Raw genomic sequence first — 22,969 nt, 5'->3', positions numbered from 1 at the left:
GATATTTTATATAAAATCTTAGTTTAGGAAAATATAATTTATATTTTTTCTGTAAAAAGAAAAAAAGAGATAAATGATTTATTTTCACAAACAATTCAATGTAATTGAAATAAAGGAACAAAGATTAAGAATATTAAAAAATGTCATGTGCATGTTTTTATCGAATATATGTATAATATTTATACAAAACGTAACTTACAAAAGTAATGAGAAAGATAATGAAAGTATAAACAACTCTATAAGGTACATATATATTTTAATTTTATAAATAAGCCTGAATTCTCCACTCGATAAATATCAGAGTTGAAACACAAATACAAAATATATATATATATCTCTATGTTGTCATCGATACACGCCGTTCAATAGTGGCATCTGGTGAGCAATGTCTAAAGCTATGGAGGTCCCCGCCGGCGGCTCTTTCGACGAGCTCCGCTAGATCAAGGTAGTGGGAGGGAGAGAACATGCGCGTGTTCGGTGAGCGCGAGCGAGACAGAGGGAGGGGGAGGAAAGGCCGAGCTCCCCCACTCGCGGCGACGCAGCGCTTAGTTCAGAGTGGTAGTCGCCTTTCACGGGTACGGTCGAGTCGGTTGCTCAAGCGGGGCTGGTGTAACGTAAACGTTCGCGATCACGATCTCGTCCCGGGTCTGAGTTTCTCGGAAATTCCGCCGCCTCCCGGTGAGTTAATTTGTTCGATCGTACGATACGCAGGCATAATACAACACGTACAGACACGCGTATCTCTTTCTCCGGGTTCCGTTCCGTTACGAGCCGAGCCGTGCGATCCGGGCTCGCGGTGACAAATCGCGTGGAGCAGGGACGAGAGTGTAATATCCCGGAGGAACGCGAATATCTCTCTCTTTCTCTCCGCACACATCTCGTGCAACACGGAGGAGTAGAGGATGACAGACGCGCGTCTCATTCTTCTACGCGAGGCAGTTTTTTTTTGAAAATTCTTCCTCGTCTTGAAGATTGCCGCGTCTCTGTCTGACTTACTTCGCTGCTGTCGTATGAAGTTGCCGGTGTTTACGTGTCGTTGCACGTTCGCGTCCGTTCGCGCGTGATTGTCTCTTACCGGCGATCCTCGCTCGCGATTGGTGCTAGCCGCGCGTACAATTCACAGAATTCTCGAGTTCGAGGAAAAGTTTTGCCGTCCGAGCAAAAATCTTTCTTTCTTTTCGCTCGTTTCGCATTGTCGGACTTTATCTCGAAGCATCCGTTGAAGCCGGTTTCTGTTTATTCGCTGTTAATATCATTCAAGTGAATCGCTCATCGTGTCGGAAAATTGTGTAATTTTTAAACTTTAATATAATGATTCGAGGACGCGGAAGAAGAAGTGTCTTTCTCATACAGATAAGTCCTTTTACTCTATGTTTACATTGAGAAAATACTTTATTGACATTGATGTTTCTGACCGATGTTTTCGAGATTTACAATCAGTTATCAAAGTTGTACGCAAAAGTAAAAGAAAATGTAATAATATTAAATTACATTATATATATTCTTGTATATTATTAAAAGATGTTTTATCAATAACGCGGAGATTTTACTATTATAGCTTCTCAATATTTTCTTAACATTTTGTGAAGATTGAATTTTATCCAGAGAATATATATTTATAATCAAAGAAAAAAAAAGAAAAAAGAATAGCTCGTGATAGGATTACTTGTGATAGGAAGAATATTATTAATTTGATTTTACTAATCTTAAACGTATAAATTGTGTTATTAAAGTACTTTTTCATATTTAAAATTTTTCTTGCTCATAAAACTATGCACATACATTGCCGATTGGTAATATTTTTTTGTGCAAAACTATAACGCGTAATTATTAATAATATAATAAATTAATAAAAAATATATTAAGCATTTTTTATCGAATTTTATAAATACAAAAAGCAAGTTATAAAATAAAGTTATAAAAAGTTGAGGTGAGGTTCTTTTTTATGTTTGATTTTTGTGATAAATATTTTACATCGGTGAGATAATTTTTTTATCGTATATCTGATAATTTTATTACTTGTGTGAAAAAGTTTTTACAGATAAATAATATATTTGATATTAATTATTTTTTTATTTATTTTTAAATACTTTTGCTATTGTAATGGCCAATTTTTCTATATAATCGATTATATTCAATTTACATAATTGTGTTTATAAACTAAAATGATTATTTATTAATTATTCCCAGCGGTAAGGATTAACGAACACATATATGCGCGTAATTATGGTTGCATCGGAGCACAGATGGAAGGAATTTAATTACAATTGCCTTTGTAACGAATTGAGTAAATCAAAGTACACGAAGTCTTCGTTTTATTGACTCGATCTTTTAGAAACGTAATTGAAAGCAAGTAACTCAATCAGTGTAATTTCTTTAATTCTCTTTAATCTCTCGAGTGCTATATTATCTTCACTTATTATTAACGATGCCTAATATATCACACAATAAATTGGAGAGAGAATAAATAAAACTTTATCTTTCAGCTCAAGAAATAAAATTAGAAATAAAATTAAAAACAAGATTAATTCTTTTTTTTCTTTAGATATATATATGTATGTACATCTTTAAATATATATATATATATATGTATCATAATAGTGAACAATAGAAAAATATCGATATTTTACATATGTAAAATATCTGCAAACTAGTAAAAAAAAAAAACTCGCGAAGCGCGACGTCGCGTTTAATCGGGCAAATCTGAATTTGCAATTTTCAAATTTCGCGCGCGCTCTCATAGACGCGCGGCTAAATTTCGATAACTCGAGCGAGGATTGCCAACGTGTGACGACGAAAATCGTGACGTCAAATTTCGTGTTCCGCGCGCGGCAAGAATCGGCGGGAGTCTCTTTCCGTGTGCCTTTCGTTTCCGTTCGTGCAAAATTCGCGAGAGACATCTTCTGCTTTGAAGGCTAGTGCGCGTCGTCGTCGTCGTTCGGATTTCCTGGCATGGAGTGATCTGCTCGTCGTGACTCTTCCCACGCAGAACGACCTGCCCAGGACTCTTCGAGAATGACGGGCAGACACGCGGAACGAGTCGTCGCCATTCGGTGAGTCCCTTTTCCTTTTCAAAAGAAAAAACGAGCATTTGAGGGCTGCAGATGCAACTATGCGGCAAATATTATCGCTTCAGGCTCAGAAAATAAAATTTGTTCGTTTTAGCTGCACTTTCTTGTATTTTTTGCATTTAAAATGGAAAAATTATATTTGAGTTGAATGTTTTAGGAAGAAGGAAAAGAGTGAGAGAAAGAGAGAGAGAGGCAAAGAATAGAAAGAGCAATTGAAACGAACAGATCTATAGGTAGATGCAGGAGAAGAGTACGGAAGCAGCATGTATACATAAAGGCTAGATCAAAGATTTCGAATTTATTTTCATGATCGTATTTCTTATTCTAATAATTATCTGATATAAAGTAGTAGAAAGAAGTATAGAGAAAATTAATATTTACTAATAATATATTTATTAAAGTATAAGAAAAATTAATATTTATTAGTAATAATTTATTAATAATATCTTTAATGTCTAATCTATGAGGATTCGCACTTCCCTCTCTTCTCCGAAAAAAGATATTTGGATTAATGTTTTAAGCATAGAGAATTATTTCAACTATATATTTTTTGCGATTATATGAGTATTATTTTGCGATCTGAATCCCATGCAGTTTCTGTATTTTTGAGCAAGAATTATCTAAATGATTATATTCAATAATATATAATTTAGAGATCCGTTTTAAATATTAAATCGTGTAATTAGGGGGGCCATATAGGAATTATAGAGACTTATCTCTCTATATCTTATTCTTGTACTATACTATCGTTACTATTTTACCGTTAATAGCAAGTTTCTTACATAAGCGAGTGGAAAAAATTCTAGTACGTATGAAAATAAACAAATAAAAAAAAATACATATTAAAATTAATATTTTCTTAACAGAAATGTTTTCATCACAACTAATTATCGATATTGTGAATATCTCTAGAATTAATAAATAAATTAAAATTCTGTTGAGAGAAATAAAATCTATTTAAAATTAAATGAAGAGAAATATATATAAATATATATATATTTTATTATTATTATTTATATGTATGTATATGTACATATCTATATATACTTTTTCTTTGTTTAGTTTTAAATGGATTTTGTCTTTATAGAATTTTAATTTGATTGTTAATTCTATAAGGATATTCAATATCGAGAACTAGTAGAAAATGACATTTCCATTAAAGAAAGATTGACTTGTCCGAGATTCTTCTAATAATAAGTTGATCCGATATAAAGAGAGGAAATATATATTAAAAATTTCTGGGTCGCTGCCTGTTTTAACTGTCCGGTTTTCAGGCATTGTAATATTTCGATTTGCTCCTGAATCGTACGCTATTTTCATGTTCATCAACCTTTTTCATTGTGCAGCTGTGCACTATTTCTGACTTGTAATCTAGATATTAATATTTATCATTTAAATTTGTGAGGCGGAAAAAACAAATACACACAATAAAAATTGATTATGATGACAACAAATAAAAATAGATTATGTGGACAAATAAATTTTTCCAATGTAAAATTGATCTAGATAAAAAACATTTCTTATTCGAATATTTCTATAGCTAAAAAAATAATGAATAATTGAAGTACATTCTGACTTTTGATATTAACAATGATTGATGTTGAACAATAATATCTGGAATGTTTTTAGCGCGAATATAATACGTCCGATATTTTTTATTTTAACTCGAACAATATCGTTCACGCTTTTTCCACAAGTAAAATATGCTGCAATTATGATATAATATGTTATAATTATTTTATAATCCTCTATATTAATTTTTCTTTGTGATTCTCGTTTATATTAATAGCAAATTTGTCGTAAAGTCTATTGTAATGTTACGTGTAGTTTTTTTTTTTTTTTTTTTTTTTTTTTTTCCACGTAAATCAGCTGAATATGCAATTGTAAGTTTCACGAAAGACTATATCTTTTCAAAATATGCGCATCCACCGCTCGACAAAATCTTATTTATACGGACGCGCGGGGGTGTAATATCGTTAATGTAAAGTTTCGCCGGTTGCGAACGCCTTACTCAATTCGGCTTGTTTTCGCGCTCATGCGGAGATGCAACACTTCGCTGGATGTAGCAATTACGAAACTCGCGGTCTAAGTTTGCCTCGCGAGCAGTCGCGATAATGAACCGAAATCGCCGTGCGGTCTCCTGGTACAACATAGTGTATATGTTACCATTTGGAGAGAGCACAGTGCGCGTTAACCCTTGAAATAATAATGGTATAATTAGAGAGATGCTATACAGCATCCCCTTTCTCGAAATAGCCCTTTCGCCTTTCTCTCCGTAATTGGATTTATATATAAATTTTTTTTGTACAATTCAAAAATTATTTGGAAGAATTTGTATATACACGGAAAGAATTTTCTCTTAGAATTTACCCTGAAAATCGTGGTAAATCGTGGGACAATACATGGTATGGAAAGAATTTTATGAGAATTTCTCTGATTAATATTTATCACAATAAAAATAATAATATCTATCACAATAAAATATAAAACATATTTGATTAATTTTACTAAACTGCACGGTAAAATTAATCAAACATGGTTTATATTTTAACGTGTAGATATTATTATTTTTATTGTGATAAATATTAATCAGATATTCTCATAAAATTCTTTCTATACCATATTGTCCCACGATTACCATGATTTTCATGGTAAATTCTAAAAGAAAGTTCTCTCTGTGTAGAATATGCTGTTAAAAAAAGAAACATGCTCTTTTGCCAACGTTTGTACGTATACGAGGTGTTGTTCCATTGCTATAAGATAAACTTTGGAGATTCATCTTGATTTCGTCTGACGACACCGTGTGTAACACAGGAAAATTTTTCACGTGCGATGTAAGGTGTACTTTAAAAGTTACCGTCGCATTTGTAATGGACACAAACAATCGATCGTGGGCTGTCTCTTCTCGTCGCGTATACAATAATTAGGTAAAATAATACGTGTCTATCGCTCGAGTTGCAGAGCGATGTTTTTCGACGTTTTTCGCGCGCGGATTTTATATTTTATACAGAGGAAAGCGTTTCCAAATATTTACCCAGTCGTATTTCGGCGGCAGGCTCGTCGAGGTAAAAGCAAAGTGTTACACGGGTCTATTGCAGCAGCGCAATATTTTCTGCCGCGGCGCATTGTTTACCGATCGCGTCCTTGTTACCACCCATTGATTTTGCAACACGCGTAAAACGGCATCACCGCTGGCCAGTGTCGACCGATTTTTTGACCCTTGAGCAACGGTTCTCCATGAGAACACAAATATGTTCGAGTCGCCGATTTTGCAGTATTTTTTTCAATTATTTTGCGAGAGAGAAAGAGAACGACGCTCTATGAATATTTCTTTTTTATCTTCCAAAACTTCGGTCGAAAGATCGATTTTTTGTATGATTTAGTTATCTCGATGAAAATGACTTTTAATTAGCTTCGCGAATTAATTTTTCACCGGTCCACATGTTCATGTATTTGACAATTTATTTTTTAATTTTGTAACAATATATAAATATAAAAAGAGCAAAATATAAATCTGCTAAAAACGCAAAACTTATTTATCTTTAACAATTTCTATAGGCAATTTAATTATTCGTCAATTTAAATGAATACATTTTTCTTCTAGCTTACTTACTTTTTCAACTATCTATTTCGTATGGAAAAAGCATTATATCACATACAGTCTGAGAATATTGTTTTTTTTTTTGTGCAAGCTTTTGTTATAATGGTTAGCGTCTTACGAACGTGTGAAAGTTATGTGAATTAAAAACGAGGCAAAGACGCGGAAGCGAATTTGTGCGCTATAAAGAACGAATGAGTGAACGAGCGGCTTTGCTTTCGGTATTCGTCGTTGCGTTTCGAGGGAACCTGAGCATATCGCTTTATAAAACCGTAGGAAACGGCTTCCCGAGAGAAATGCTCCGGCGCATCCGCCAGGCAATAATCGTTCCCGGAGAAGAGCGCTTGAAGCGGAAAGTTCTCGGCACATTTTTCATTAAGCGCGCGAATCCTCGGATTTAATTGAAACCGAATATCACAGCGAGACTTGAAATTTCCTTTTACTTGTTGCCTTTCTTCCTTTTTCTCTCCTTGCAATGGATGCGAATCTTAGTCTAATGCGGTCTAATGAATGACAGCTTGCAATAAATCGTGAACTTTCCGCATTTACAGATGCCTGCATTTTTCATAGCCTAGATTTTCAAAATCCCGAGATTCGTATAAATTATATTCACACGCAAATTAATTATATTACAACGAAAAATCAAAAGATTTAAGTTGTTTATCGCATATTTTCTTCCATCGTTTCTCGTTGAAATATGATTCCGAATTCGCATCGTCTTGCCTGAGTCACTCAAGTTCACGATTTGAAAAAAATCTCGCGTTTCGCGATTGCGGTGAATTTTGTTGGAATTGTTAACTTCGATTCTGATTCCGTATCGATTCGTAAGCGAGCTGGTTGTTTATTCCGCGTAATACGAGTATTGGTACTCAAGGCATGCAAGGTCGGCCGATCGTCACCGAGGTGCTGGCGAACGCCGCGGTGAAAGTCTATCCGCGTGGTAGGGATCTCCGTATGTTCATGCAGGAATGAACACGGAATCGTTCTCGGGAACGAAAGTCTCCGGGTCGGAAAACTTCAACTGACCTGCTGCGAAAGAATTGCGTCTACGTATTCGAAACGTCAAATTTTTAAATACCTCCCCGTAAAGTTAGCACCTGTTTTTTTAAAAATAGTATCGTTATAATTGATAGTGTTTTTCTCTAGAGCTATATATAATCTTTCTGATATTTTCCACAAAATAAATAATAACTTGGCTGCTTAACTTGTTGAAAATATCTATGGCAATGTTAAACACTTCTGTTTGAGTAAAAAGTAGGCAAATATGTAACTAGGTACAAAACGATTAAAACATTTTAAGCTGAAAATAGAACGATATTAAACTGGTTTCAATACGCTTCCGGTAAACATTGGGCGTATTGAAATATTGCTGCCCCATATTGCTGACCACGAGGCTATTTTCGTAACTTTTATACGGTCGGTCTCGATTGTTAATTATAAACGGCATTAAAAATTAGCGCACTTTTGTGATAAAGCTTTTTGAAATTGTAAAATATTAATATCTTATTTACCGCGCCGCTAATTATTAAATATTTTTGATGCGCACTAGTAATTTTTTATGCTGACAGGAAAGCTTTATAATGGAAATATTTACTGCGATAATATTTTTAACAAATCAAAATAAAGTTTTTGTTTAAATTAAATGCAAATTAGATTGACAAAAAAAATTTCTATTATTAATCTAAAAAATAAACTTCGCCGAAGATATATTTGTTTAAATATATTTGTTTAAAAAAATTTATTTTATTTAAATATATTATTAAGCCGTAGAATCTTTGCAGTTATCGATCTTGCCATGTATTATAAATAGCACTTTTGCGAGATACTGGCATATTTATTTTTATTTAAGAATTCAGGCAAATTTATATATAAAAATTGAGAAATCTTTTTAGAATAAATTAATTATTTTAGAATTATATTGATTAGATCTTTTTAGAATTATGATTCTTTTGGAATTTTTGGATTTAGTTCAATTACAAGAAATTCTTTTTATTTTCCATCGTTTTGTTCTTTTAATTCGATAATCGATTTAAACGAGCTATTGCAATTTTTTTTATTATCCTCTTGAATGCAGAGAGTCGTCTATGAAATTGATCTACCACATTCAGCAGAATCGCCATTAAGATATCCATTAGCCTCGTGTGTCTTTGTTAGGCTAATCAAACAATACGTCGCCTTGATTGTATTGCTGAAATAGGCACTTGATTGTCGTGATTATGCGGGAGAGCTACAAACGAGCCCGCGTGATAGATATCTCTCGTGGAGTATGTTCGATATATAACAAGTTTGATCATTACGCACGAATGCTTTGTTGCGCTTTCAGAAGCGCTTCAAGGTTTATTAATATTGAAGCACGCGGATTTTTCGTTAAAGATCTATCATTAAAATTTAAATCGAAGCTTTTACCTGATGCTACACATATTCACACATTGTGATAGCTATAATAATGCAAAGTTTAATGATAAATGAATAATTAACGTTACTTTTGTGAAATTTGATACCGATTTTTTCTTCATTAAAAGTATATTGATATATTAATAGTTTTTTGAGCAACTATAATAAGTGCGATAAGTGAACTGCTTCTTTCGAATTAATCTAGAGAGCCGCTCATAAATAATGCAATATTACTTATCATGCAATTTGAATTACTTTACTTTAATAAAATTTTAATTTGAGTCTCAGTTACTTTACATTAAAATTAAAAATGAAAAAGTAAGAAATTAAAAATGCTCAATTTCCACGATATTATTGATGTTAAAAAAAGCTTCACAAGATTGATAATTCTGGAACATTATATATGCATTATCATTTTTATTAGAACAGCGAAGATAACTTTCGTTAAATTTTTGAAAACGTTAGGTATAAAATAAAACGGGCACACTATATACGCAAAGATGGAATTTCGTGGAGAGATTATTGCGTCTCTTATTAGAATCAATTAAAGTATTTCGCTTCTAGGAGCGTTCTATATATATGACGCGCCTCGCGCCATTTCGGCTTTTCCGGAATGAAAAGGTTGCGAACTTGTAATCTTGTTAGGACGTAAAACTGGAAGTTTGCGACTTCATAAATTCAATCTCACGCGCTCGTATATAGTCGTTATTAAATTAAGCGCGGTCGCGTTCCAGGTCTGTTCTATCGATATTACTTTGCGCTTGAAACGGAATTAATATGAAAGTAATGTACGATTCGAATTAACACGTAATTGTAATATCCTGTAATTTATTTCGCTGATATTTTTGTTATTTTAAAGATATATCATCAATCAGCTTGTTCATAGAAAAAAAACTATGCGAGGAAATACCAATCAATCTGCGATTAGTAAAAAGAAATTAAAAAGGACTTAAAAATTATTGATACAGCTGATACAGATTATTTGTATTATATATTTAATATAGCATATTATTTTTTTACAATTTTGTAAATTTGTCAACATAGAGATATTTTAATAACCAAGCTTTAAATAAAAATTCTTATATCTGCTCAATTGATTAAAGAATTTACAGTTAAAAAAAATCCAGCTGAGATATTTTGTATGTCAAAAAATTGTATATATTAAATTAATATTTTAGAACAACTTTAGAGTAACTTTCTTTAAATCTCTAGAACATTAATGTTCGATTAAAGGCCGAATTAGTATCGTCCCCAACTGTCTCCGACTAGAGACGGTCCTGCGATCTTGATGATATACCATGTAGGCAACGTTAGTTTAAACCGTTATTCCGGTATGTCGCTTTACCTTTATAGTAGACGGAAATACAGCAGACGCGAGGCGCGTTTATTGCGTACGTGCGTAACGTGTCTTCCGACTTCCTCGAGCACAAATTCTTTCGCGATTTTTGTCGTGCGGCGACTATCCAACGACGAATTTCCAACAGGGATTATATCGGTGTATCGACGAATCGAAAAATTAAATTCGATATTCAAATCGCGGCACGTATTCGCCCGATTAAATCCCGATGTTAAACACGTATTCGCGCTCCGAATTCAATAATGCGCTCGAATTTGCAATGCGAAAGTTTCCCGCGACGCGAAGTCTGATTCTCTAATTCTAATTGCATGCGGCTAATCGACCAACGTCACATGACCATAATTGCATTCCCGCGGAAAATAACTTGCGTGCGACGACGGAAAAAAATGCACGGACTCACGCAGATCTCGTAACGAAGTTACGCTGTTGTTTCAATTGGATATGATAGATAGGAATCCGAAACTATACTGGTATACAGATGTATGGGTGTCCGGAAAGTGATTTATCATACGGTCGACTGGGAGATCCGACAGAACTTTGCATTGGAGGATTTCCCTCGGTATTTACGCCACGTACGGGGTGCTTTGTAAAAAAAAAAAAAAACATGTTACATCAATCGGATGATTCAAGAATTGTCCGCAAAAACATCGCAAATTTTTGTAAACACCGTAAAAGCACGAATAACACATTAGCTTGGCGTTTTAACGCAAATTTCAAATTCTACAGCACACACGAAAGCTTTTCACGTTAAATAATTATTAATACAGAGTGTTGTTCAAATATGAGAACATTTTATGGTACTTGTATCGATTGTAATATTAGCAAGTTTATTGTACATTGAAACATTTTGATTTTAATTAAGGAGTTGCTCTCATTTCATCTCTATTTAGCTGACATAGTTACTTTCGCGCATTCCAAATACACGTTTATAAATACATTTTCTTCGCTTTAACGTGAAAAATTTATTTCAGAAATGTTCAAGTATTTTAATAAATTATTTTGTTTATTTGCGTATAACGTAGAATAAAAAAGAAATAATTCCTTTATGCGTATTTTTGATCGGAAACACCTTGTATAACGCGCATTCCCCCGTGAGATTCGCATGCCACGCACTCGTACTGGAAGTATCTCTTCTACTCGAGGAGAGGTATCTCGAGTCGGAATACCACGCGCGAGGAGCTCGAGGCGAGGTCAGGATCCGCCGGAGGATATTCGCGAACGCGAGATGTGCTAGTAGCGATGGCATCGATACTCTCGCGCGACGTATCGAAAATAATCGACGGCGTAAACTCTTCGTAATGCCTGCTTTGTGCACGCGTACGGAAAAGAGATTTAAATTTTATTTATTTTATCAAGAATTTTCTGGCAAAGCGTCAAACCGTTCGCGTTGTTGAAGATGATGAAATAATGCGTCGCATATAAATAAAATGCAGCAGATTCTTCCTTTCGTATTTATGGAAGCAAATGATTCGGAAAATGTGAGGAAATTTATTATAAACATATTTTCTTACGTTTTAAAGTCAAAAGTATTAGCTTTTACAGGAGACGATGGGAAAAAATGTGTAAATATTGCAAAGAGACAAAGTGAAAACTATAGTAAAGACAAAAAATTAATTATGAAATGTATGCTTTCGTTTCGCACTTCTATTTTAAAGCAACGCTCTTCTAGTCGCTGCTAAAATTGTTTCAATTTTATTTATACAAATTTGTATGCAACTAATATATACATAATACATATATACACAATACATCGCTTTCAAGTACATTGGCATTCAAGCACTCTTACGCGAGACTCGCGGTAATGCTAACAATTCTGAGGACATCGAAGGAGCTTAACAAGCGCCCGTGCTTGCAGCGCTTGAAAATTTGCAAGCGAGAGTATCGGGTCGAGGGCCATCGCTACCTGCGCGCGATCTCCTACGCGTAGCGGCCGCATGGTCGATGACCCAGAGGATGTGCTAACGGATCGCAACGTGCGACCGAATAAAGAGACCCCGAAGAGAGTCGCTGCTTGTTGGATGTTTTCGGGCAACGCGATAAACAGATCTAGACTCGTTACAATTTCTTACAATTAGCGTTTAAACGAAACGTAATTTACTATAAGTATAAAGTATATATTTTAGCTTCAACGAGCCACCTCATTTACAGTAAATTGCTCAATTTATATTGCTTAATAAATATTAAATATCTTCTTTTAGATCGCGGACTAATTTACAAGTGAAATCCACTTAAAAATAAATGACTAATCAAATTTTATTATTTCTGCTTTTTAACTTTCGAAAAGTCAAAGAAACATTTAGTGAAATTAAATTAAAAACATTTTGAATTTATAATTTGAAAAGAGAGAGAAACGCGACGTGTAGAAACTATTCTTGAATAATATTACAACACTCACATAAAATTACTAATAACTTTTCCCAACACTGAGCACTCGCGCGCGAATGATATTTTTTTTTCTTTTTTTGTATTAAGTAAGAAGTTTCCCACGTTTCACGAGCGCGCGATTGTTACGTGTATGTACGTGAATCATTTTTGGTGCACTCCGTATGTGTTTGTATATGCATTGCGCGGTCGTACATAGATGCTCCTGTCACGCACGTCGTACACAGTTCTAACCACGGCGGCTGCCCAACACCGTGTGTATGTATGTACATATATGGTGTATATATATGGTGTATATATATGTGATGCACTCGGTGCACTGCTATATATCAACGCGAATACATCTCCCGTATGTGCGACGCACGTGAATACACACACACAGACACACATATAGAAGCGTAATACCGGCATGTATCCTCACGAGTTGGCACGTGCATCCACGGCAGGTATATTCGCTCGCACAACCTTCGTGTCGACGATGCCGCTTACCGTATTCTGCTCACCCAATAAGCCGAGCTGTTCATGCCTATAGATGTGAACTAGAAATGCGTTATAGCACGGGGAGGGAGGAATATAATACGAAGATATAAACGGAAAAGGCTGTATTTTATAACTGAATGACGAGGTAACACGTATGTACGGATATATCGATGGAAGCTTACTTATTTATCGCGCTTTACTACATGATTTTTTTAAGTTGTAAATAGCGAAATTATATTTACATAATAATAGTAAATCAATGCATTTCCATTTGAAAATCGGAATAATGCAAGAACTTGTATATATTAGGAGGATTTTCTAGATAAATTTTACTATCGAAATAAATTAAATGAGATCTAATGAGAAATAATCTTTAAGAAAAACAAGGTATATAGAATGTTTATTAATCCGAAATATAATTTTTTTTTCTAAATTTTATAAAGAGAAAGTCTAGGTATCATATTAATCCATATTTTCGCTACGCAATATATAGGTGCTTTTAGTACGTTACTAGTTACAACGCAATTAAAATCATGTCAATAAAGGTCAACGCTGATAACGTGTAATTACGCGCTTGTCAATGCCGTCGAGATGTACGTCGTAGAGCGGAGTTCTCTCGTAACAATCTGCGTACCGTTAACAGAAAGGAGATCAACGATCAGTCGTGCGGTGACTTTCGCATCGGGTTTGCTCTGTGTAAACACTTTGCTTATTTCGCCGAGCGATAAAACGAAATATCTCGTTTTTAAAGGCTGAAAACGTCTGGGATTTGAAGGCGCTGCTGTTGCGTTGTGAAACGAGAGTGAAAAAGGCACGAGAGTAATAGAATTTAATGAATGGTGAGAGAAAGAAGGGGAGAAAAGGAGTTAGCGGTGACGGGAGCTCGTATACAAGCGTCGTAAAAGCCTCACGACGACGGTAGAAACGATCGAACGACGATCGTATCGTGTCGATTTTTATTCTCCCTAAGGAAATAGAGTTACACGTGTCGCGCACGTATCGCGGATCTCGTATCATGGAGCTGCCACAACTTTGAAGCTTCGAAAATTCCCCGCGGATCGAATAAATTTCTCTTCCGGATTGCGCGAAAAAAAAGTTCTCTCCCTTACACATATCCTAATACTCTCTCAAATAACTTATCTTAATAAAACAAATAATAATTTTCTAATTTCCCAGTTGTGCACAAATTTTTACCGAACTCGTAAACGAATAATGAATGATACAAGTCGCAGCTGGCTATATCGGATTAATGCCGATAGTAAATTTTCTTGTCGTTTGAAACTAGTTTCTCGTATTAATAAATAAATTTATTTACTTTATTGTACTTTAATAAAATAAATTTCAAATTCTCCTCACTTGAGGCGCAAGAATTTCTCGGTAACTTTCCCGAGATGAGCGCGACTTTTTACATATTGGTAAAACTCGTAGATAGCTATTGGATTAATATTTAGGATTGTGCGCGCAATCAAAGATAGCGTTTACGGCTGTTTTTCCTCGTCAGGAAACGAACGGCCTGACGTTATTCCGGCCTCTCCGGTGTAAAAAGGACCGCTTCGGACCGGTGACGTAGCCGCGGTAAAACAGCAGTCGCGCGAAAGCCAACGGCGATATAAATCGTGCCGTGGAAAGCCGAGCTGTAAAACAATTGTATACAACCGCGATGTAACGCGCATGTATATATACACTATATTCTCTCTCCGTTTTTATTGGTAATCGTCGATGCGCCCTGTCGTTCGCTTTTATGCGTCGCATAAAGGTTTAACTCCACTTATTCAGTCTTGCACAAACAGTGTAACAGAATTTATTTTGATTTCTTTTATTCAGTTACAGCGCACATTTTGTGCTGCAGTGAATTGTCGAGGAAGACCTTTGCAGACAATTAAATCCGCGATTCGCGTATTATTTCGCGAATGTGAACACCTTGAACTTTTAAACTAATGAATTATACATTTTGCGATTCTTTTATTTTTCTTCTTGAGTGTTACGTTGGAATTCTATATTTGTGTGAATTAATTATTCTGTTTAATTATACTATATTATCCTTGTAAAAGTACAACGGCATAAATTATATGATGCGACGGAAAAAAAACTCAAAATGTTTAATTCTGAAAATAATGCATATATGTTTTGCGTATGTAAAATGAAGCAATTTAGCAGACGCTAACGTTACATTCGACAATTTCATCAATTGATTAACGCTCCGGGTATTTCATGATCAATCGCATGCGTATATGTATAGCGTGATGTGTGACGTTAATTCCGGTTTCGCTCTTTTCGAAAGATGTAACGGAAATACATTTGATATACACATAACATTTGCCGTTATCAATGGAATTCGAGTCATCTAACTGAAAATATCGAACAAAACGGGGTATTCGGATTTACTTTCAGCAGAACGCGCACATTATCAATTACTCTTATCAAATGAACGCTCCCGTTGCGGCGCATTGATTGAAATCTATATCGTGTTTGACGCGATAAAATTTCACAGTTATGTCTATCATCTCTCTCTTTCTTGATCCCCTCGGTCCACTCGTACACTATACTCGCACAACACATTTTTCCCGTTATACAATCTGCTAACTGTTTACGACGGTTTGTACGTACGTGTTATGCTGCCATTATGCATATAGTCATGCGATCTCTTAGGCGCGGCTAAATTAAATTATACCATACCAGGTTTTATTGTAATTTTTCACAGTGCGACGTGACGTAATGAGCAAATGTAGGGTACAAGAGCGGGACACGCTGTGAATGCTATTTTCGCCGTGTGTTCTTTGCATCATAGAGCGCGGAGATATCGCGTTAGGCCTGGGATAGACACGTAACTCGCCTCATTAAGATCGACTCTCGCTTTTTAAACACGCCTCTGTTAAGAACGCGCCGCTCTGCCACCACTCGCCGATTCCGTTTACGCAATGCAGATTTCGTTTCTATTCATGCTCCAGTGTGGGATCATCCGGTTCACGAAATTTCTTTGATGAAGTAGGGAGCGATCGCTCTTGATTCCGTAACAAGAGTATTGTTTCGGAATACACTCGAGTGATCACTCATTTGATAATACTTTTTTTCACATACAATGTGACACTTACGATGTGACACACAAAAAAGTTAATACATGATAAAAAGATAATATAATAATTAAAAATATTAGTATAATTAATCATTAATAATTCATTCTTGTGTTAAATATAACACGATTTTTTAAATAATATTCTTTTTGCATTGAATGTTGTGATTCTTCTTTAAAAGGTCACGTATATTGTTGAAACTGAATTTATTAATACATCTTAATGTATAAATAATTTCTCTGTCGTATTATTTTGATCAAAATTAATTGCAAATATCCTGAATTTTTTCCATTACATATTTTTTCGATTTATACTACTATGAATTTATTAGAAATTTATTAGAATTTATAAGAATTATAATTCGCATTATATTTTGGTGAAATAATATTCCAGTTAGCGAAAATTAAAAGCTATGTATGTACACATGGATTTTCATGCGTAAACTGAATTAGCGGAGGGAAATATGAGCGCAAGCTATAAACACCAACACTTCATCTTTTAGAAATGACATTTATTAGCCAAAAATTCCATTGAAACCAACTGACCGAAGTAAAATTCGAATAAAGTGTTATTGCTATTTGCTCGCATTAGTCGTTTTAAACGTGCGAAACACTACTAATTCGTAAATATTCTACCTCACGCATCATATCTATCTCACGCATTCTGATCGTATTTACGTAAGCCCATTTGCACACTCTGTATTTAGCGGTATACACACATGTCGTCTAATTTACAATTTTATTTATTTGTTTTATACGAATCATATTTGCGTCGAATGTGGCGCGACATAAAAATATGGATCGTAGATTCTAACATTTTTCTACTTGTCAAATAATCTCTCGCCCGATTCATCTCGATCGCAAACACGCTCGGGAGAAAAATCGCTCGCCCGTATGAATTTTCGGTCTTATTCTTTTGTCGAGAACGGTTATTCGCCGTCATGGGAATTTCTACGTCAGGTTGCATAATGAAAGGCGATATAGCTGAGCGAATAACATAGTTTCCGTTGTGATACTCGCGTTATCTCGGTATGCTCTCTCGCGCGCGTTACACTTATGCGCGATCGCTGAAAACAGAGAGCTCACGAAATTCCTGGCAAGGAAGAGAATGCGCTCGTCGTCGCCGGCCGTTTTCGACGCTGATATCCCGCCCGTTTTACCTGTTCTCTGCTGATGCAGAGGACCAACGTGTCCGTATTCGCGCGATATTTGCGATGCGATGCGATAAGAAACGCAGGATGAGACGCGCGATACTCTCTTCAGCGTACATCCCGATAAGAGTCGATATCTCATTTGCATCTGCGTGCCGTTTAACATTTTAATTTTCTGCGATGATGCTGCATTCTGCACCGCCGTCCCCTGCGACCGCGATTGCATCAATAATGATTAGATCTGATACTTAGCGAGTCGCTATCTTTCTCCATATTACATTTCAAGCAACGTTGTAAAGAATTTCTCGAGATAAAAATTTTTCTATCATGTCTCTCTTGCACGCGCATTTTTTTTTATCCAATTGGAGATGGTTTTACTTATTTTAATTATATGCACTTGAAAATAAATTTATCGCGTGTATCAATTATTATAAAAATTATTAGACTGACGAGAACCTGTTAGCTATCCGAAGAATATTATACAACTTAAATGTTGTGCGCTAGGTTTCTCTGACGACATATTTTTTTCATGATATTATTTCAATCATTATACGTTTTTACGACAAGTGACTTTATCATACTTCTTAAGTGAATGTGACGATAAATGCGGCACAATTTTTTCGCCTATAACTTGCAAAATTAGAGACCTAAGGCGCTTTATGGCGAGATTATCGAGTCGCGAGAGCAACATTTGCACGAATCGAGAAGCGATGCGAATTGTAGAAAGTTGCCATGCGACGATAGATGCATTTTCTGCGATATTACATAGACTTATGACGTATCGCTAGATTTTATCGAATAAAGAAAGATTTCATAGGACGTCAGATATATATGCATGATGTCACGTCGTAGGATTGAGCAATTACTGAGAATTAAAGTCTTCAAGACTCGTCTAACACAGTAATATTTTATTTATGACAGCATGCAATACATTGTCGATTAAATATCATAGGTATAATTACGGATCAAAAAGTTGAATAAGTTTTTTATAATAATAATTATAAACGTATTTTTATTTTTGTCTCTAACTAAATTTTTTTTATTGCGTTAATCATATATCAAGAAGTTATAAAATTATTGATATTTTTACGATATATGTATATACATTGCATGAATATTGATATTTTTTATATTTTTCAACACTAAATTATAAATGTGGGAATAAAATCTTTTTTTATTTTTTAATATTTACGTAAATCGAAATACAAATTTTATTGCTTACCTTTATATTATCAATATTATTTAGCAATCATATTTTTGTAAGCTTTTTGTAAATAGATAAAAAAGAGAAAAAATTGCAATTGCGAAAAATATTAATTTTGTGAAAAATATTCAATAAAAACGGTTTATTGGATATTTTTCATAAAATTGTTTTTTTTTTTTTTTTTATGTAAACGCTTTTTTATCCGTGGATTATTAATATCTTTTTCGCTACTTTTTTATTTAATACCGAATATACAATATACAATACAATTTCGGCATTACGATACTGATGTGTTAAAATATTATCTTAAAATATTATTTTATCATTAAAAAATCCTAAAAACTTTTTAACGCGTCAACAAATATACATTATATCCTACAAATATGCAAGCTCGAGGAACGATCTTTTCTGTTTAATAAGTAATCGGGTAAACAGGATTAGTCCTGCATGATTAGTCATGTATTATGCAGATATAAATGTATTCATTGCGTGCTTATGAATCACAGATTTATCGGGGTGTGTGAAGTTGGCACCCCTATGTTATGCTATCATAGTTCTGTTAAGAGTTCTGAGTTATTTAGAACCATAGGAAGAGTTCTTGATCATTTTTAGAAATAGTTCCGGTCATTACGATTACGAAAATCAGTTTCAAAAAATAGGGGTCCCAACTTCACATTTGTTTACACATCGAGTTCTAATAGTTTTGATCAGAGTTTTAAGGTTCTTTTAAATAGTTATATAGTTCCTGATTATTTTTTGAAATAGTTCTGCAATTTTTAGATAAAAAAACATACCTTCAATATCGAAGATATTTCTAAAATATCAAGTTCTCGTGAAAAACGTTAGAGTTCGTGATTTTCTAAATGTTTCGTAAAAGTGTATTAATTTTAAAAAATCAATCTCTTCGAAACTATAATAGATAGAGCCATGCGGTTTTCACGTTTTTTCTTGTCTTATCGAGTACGATTCAGAACTCTAACGTCTTTCCCCAGAACTTGATATTTTAAAAATATCTTCGATATTGAAATTGTTTTTTTATCTCTATAAAAATTGCAAAACTCTTTCAAAAACTAATCAGGAACTATGTAACTATTCAACAATGTAAATTTACTCACTTCACGGTTGCTCCTTTGTTGTCCGATGCCTCCCCGGGCCTCCTTCTCGTAGAAGTTTCGAAACACTTGCCCTCGCGTTATTTCTTTTCGTTCGCGGCGACGCCCGGGTTTTAGCTATCATAATCTTCGACGCGTTTCGGTAAAACGCGAGACTCGCGAGAGCTTATTCGCGCGCGAATAAAACCGAAGCTCCATTTTCGCGTTGCCGCTTTTTCCAAGACCCACTTTTCGCAGGGGCTTATCGAACGAAGATGATCAAGAGAGCGACTTCGCCGCGACGCACTCAAGTCGCCGAAGGACGCAAGCGAGATTCACGATCAACGAGATCAATCTCGCGCGTGCGATCGCGATTACGATATTGGTACGTGCGACGCGATCGGATTTATACGATAATTAACCACCAAAGACGCTAATTAATACACTCGTCCTTTCGCGGACCGGCAAGAAGCGCGCAACCTTTTGGCGGTTAATTATTGTATAAATCCGATCGCGTCGCACGCGCGAGATTGATCTCGTCGGCCGTGAATCTCGCTCAATATTCGTCTTGCTTGTGTCTTTCGGCGACTTCAGTGCGTCGCGGCGATGTCGCTCTCTTGATCATCTTCGTTCGATAAGCCCCTGCAAGAGAACTTCTTTTAAGAGTTCTGAGTAAAGCCTACAGCACACGGTACGATTTTTCGTACTGGATCTGATAAGATTTAGTAACATACTAAAAATGCACCAATCAGAATGCAGCATTTCTAATATCTTACTAAATCTTATTAGATCCAGTACGAAAAATCGTACCGTGTGCCGTAGGCTTAACTCAGAACTCTTAACAGAACTATGATAGCATAACATAGGGGTGCCAACTTCACGCACCCGATTTATCGACGAGTTTGCCATTGCTAGGCATATGGGTAAATGAAAAGCTACAAAGAATAACGTGACTCTAATGTGTCGTTTTTTTTACAATCTCTTATTCTTATTACGATTTAATACATCACATCATCTTTCTTGCAATTTAAAATTTCAGGAAAAAAATAAAATCCGAATAGATTCGTTGTTATACACACACATGACTCATTTACATATATTTAAAAAATGTTGAAGAGGAAAGAAGTAATGTGTTGGTGTCGTTTGAACCTGCAACGAGAAATTGTGAGAATGTATAATGTTACCGGAAGTTCAACGAGGCGCGTTGAGGAACTTTCGAGGACAGGAAAAGCTCCAGTTTTCTATACTCGCGTTAATAATCCTTTTACTCGCTCGCGCGAGTACAGCTCGCGAAACCTTTCATAAAATTTTAACTTGATCACGCGCGATGCATTTATACGACCAAGCCCGTTCACTTTAATGATACTTGATAAAAAAGTGCATCCGACCGGTGACAAATTTATTGTTTTATATTTATAAGCAAATATTCTTGATTTTTTTATGCGAAAGAGCGCAGTTAAAAAATTGAATCAAAGAAGTTTGCGATATCGTGAGCGAACGACAGTAGCACATTATTTAGTATCTTCAGCTAGCTCACACACTTTTAGCAATTTATTATATTGTGCATATGTGAAAAAAATAGTATATATAATATACAATACACAAGCATCACATGGACAAACAAAAACTGATTTTTAAAGTAAAGTGAAATATGTCTAGCTTCTTGTATATCTCGTAAAATAATATTTAATAAATTAATAGATATAATAAAATTATATTTATATAATAAACATTAATTTGAAATTGAAAATGAGAAACATATTTCATGTAATGCTTTTTATTCTGAATGTAATACTATAAAATTTTGTTGCTGAAGTTTTCTGAAACGAAAATCTATTACGAAATTGGCCTTCATAAACGTGCTCAATTAAAGTTAATTAATGGCGATGAATAGTTTGACGCGAGCGCCGACGTATAGTGCATACAATACATAAAATTTCCGGGAAGTTTAATATATATTCTATATTAGGAAAGAGATTTTAAGCATACAGACTGCATATCGCATTTAACTGTAATATCGCATTGAGCTAATTTATCTGAAATATTTCTATTTACATTCAACGTGTGTAAAGAACCCGCTATATAACTATAAATATTAAAAAATATATATTTGCATTTAAGCGTCAAGTGCACCGTCAAGTGAGAATAGATCGACCGACGCTTATTTTTCGAAGTACAATCGTGTTGTTTTGGAAAACCTCTAACTATCGCGCGCTTCGTTTGCATTGTAATAAAAAAGGTACACACTCGCGCGCAGTAACCCGCATACCAGATACAACTGTACGAGAGCGAATTTTGCACGAAGTTGCCGAAATTGTTTATCGACGCGACGTCGGTACACGGTACGGTTCGTTGAACTTTCGATGGGCTAACGAAACGAAATATAAAACACCACTTCGATATGTTTCCGATCCGCCCTTCGTGTCGCGACAAAAGTCTCTCCCGGAGGGAGAAGCTTGGTGAACGCGCGAGGAAGATCGACAGCGCGTATCTTTGTGTCTATACTTCCGGAACATGCTTATTTGTGTGTAACGTGTACATATATGATCTATATTTCGGAATCCCTGCGTCTCGAACAACTTTATGAAGTGAATTTGCTATTCCTCGACAACCACATGATCGAAAGGCAGAAAGATTCGTACTCCGCAAGCACTCCATATACATTTAATCTTTTAGTATTCGTGTCACTAGCACTTGTTGCTCCGCATTGAAAGATATAGCAGATTGATGGATTGTGTCAGATTTTTCCGATCATAATTTTAGAGACTCTTCGATCGATTTTTACGATGCGAAACGGTACAAAATCTGACGGTCGATATGATAACGGAAGATGAACTTTGGGGGGGAGAGCCTTTTTCTACTTTACCGCTTCGAATTGCATGTGAGTATCCGAGGGAGAGCACGATCGTGTGCCTGTTATGAAATATTTTCCGGTTGGCGGCGCGTTTTATCGAAAGTGCAACGATATCCCGTGTTCTGCCATGTACTCTATTCATCCCTGTCGTCGTTGATTTTCTCCGAGTTATAGAGGAAAGAGAGAGAGTTTCGCGAAGGGAGGGGAAGCGAAGAAATCGCGAGTGACGTCTACGATATCGCGTCTTACGGGTGAATAGACATGGATTTCTAGTTCACGAGACATCGTCCCGAGGAAACACTATTGACGATCTCCAT

General features: G+C 35.2%; 1 long non-coding RNA gene across 1 annotated transcript in view; it reads left to right on the top strand.

Moving 5' to 3' along the window:
- The first annotated feature begins 346 nt into the window (after window positions 1–346).
- Window positions 347–22,969, top strand: part of LOC145935256 (uncharacterized) — a 34,926-nt gene continuing 12,303 nt past the window's right edge. Inside the window, exons 1-2 of the long non-coding RNA XR_014425180.1 lie at window positions 347–678; window positions 2,915–3,053. This is a non-coding gene — a long non-coding RNA (uncharacterized LOC145935256). The remainder of the gene's footprint in view (window positions 679–2,914; window positions 3,054–22,969) is intronic.

Source organism: Prenolepis imparis, unplaced genomic scaffold, assembly GCF_030444845.1.
Source record: "Prenolepis imparis isolate NDT839.2.m4 unplaced genomic scaffold, iyPreImpa1.0 SCAF_4, whole genome shotgun sequence".
Lineage (NCBI taxonomy): Eukaryota > Metazoa > Arthropoda > Insecta > Hymenoptera > Formicidae > Prenolepis > Prenolepis imparis.
The sequence above is the reverse complement of the archived record's forward strand: the minus strand, read 5'-3'. Positions and strand labels throughout refer to the sequence as shown.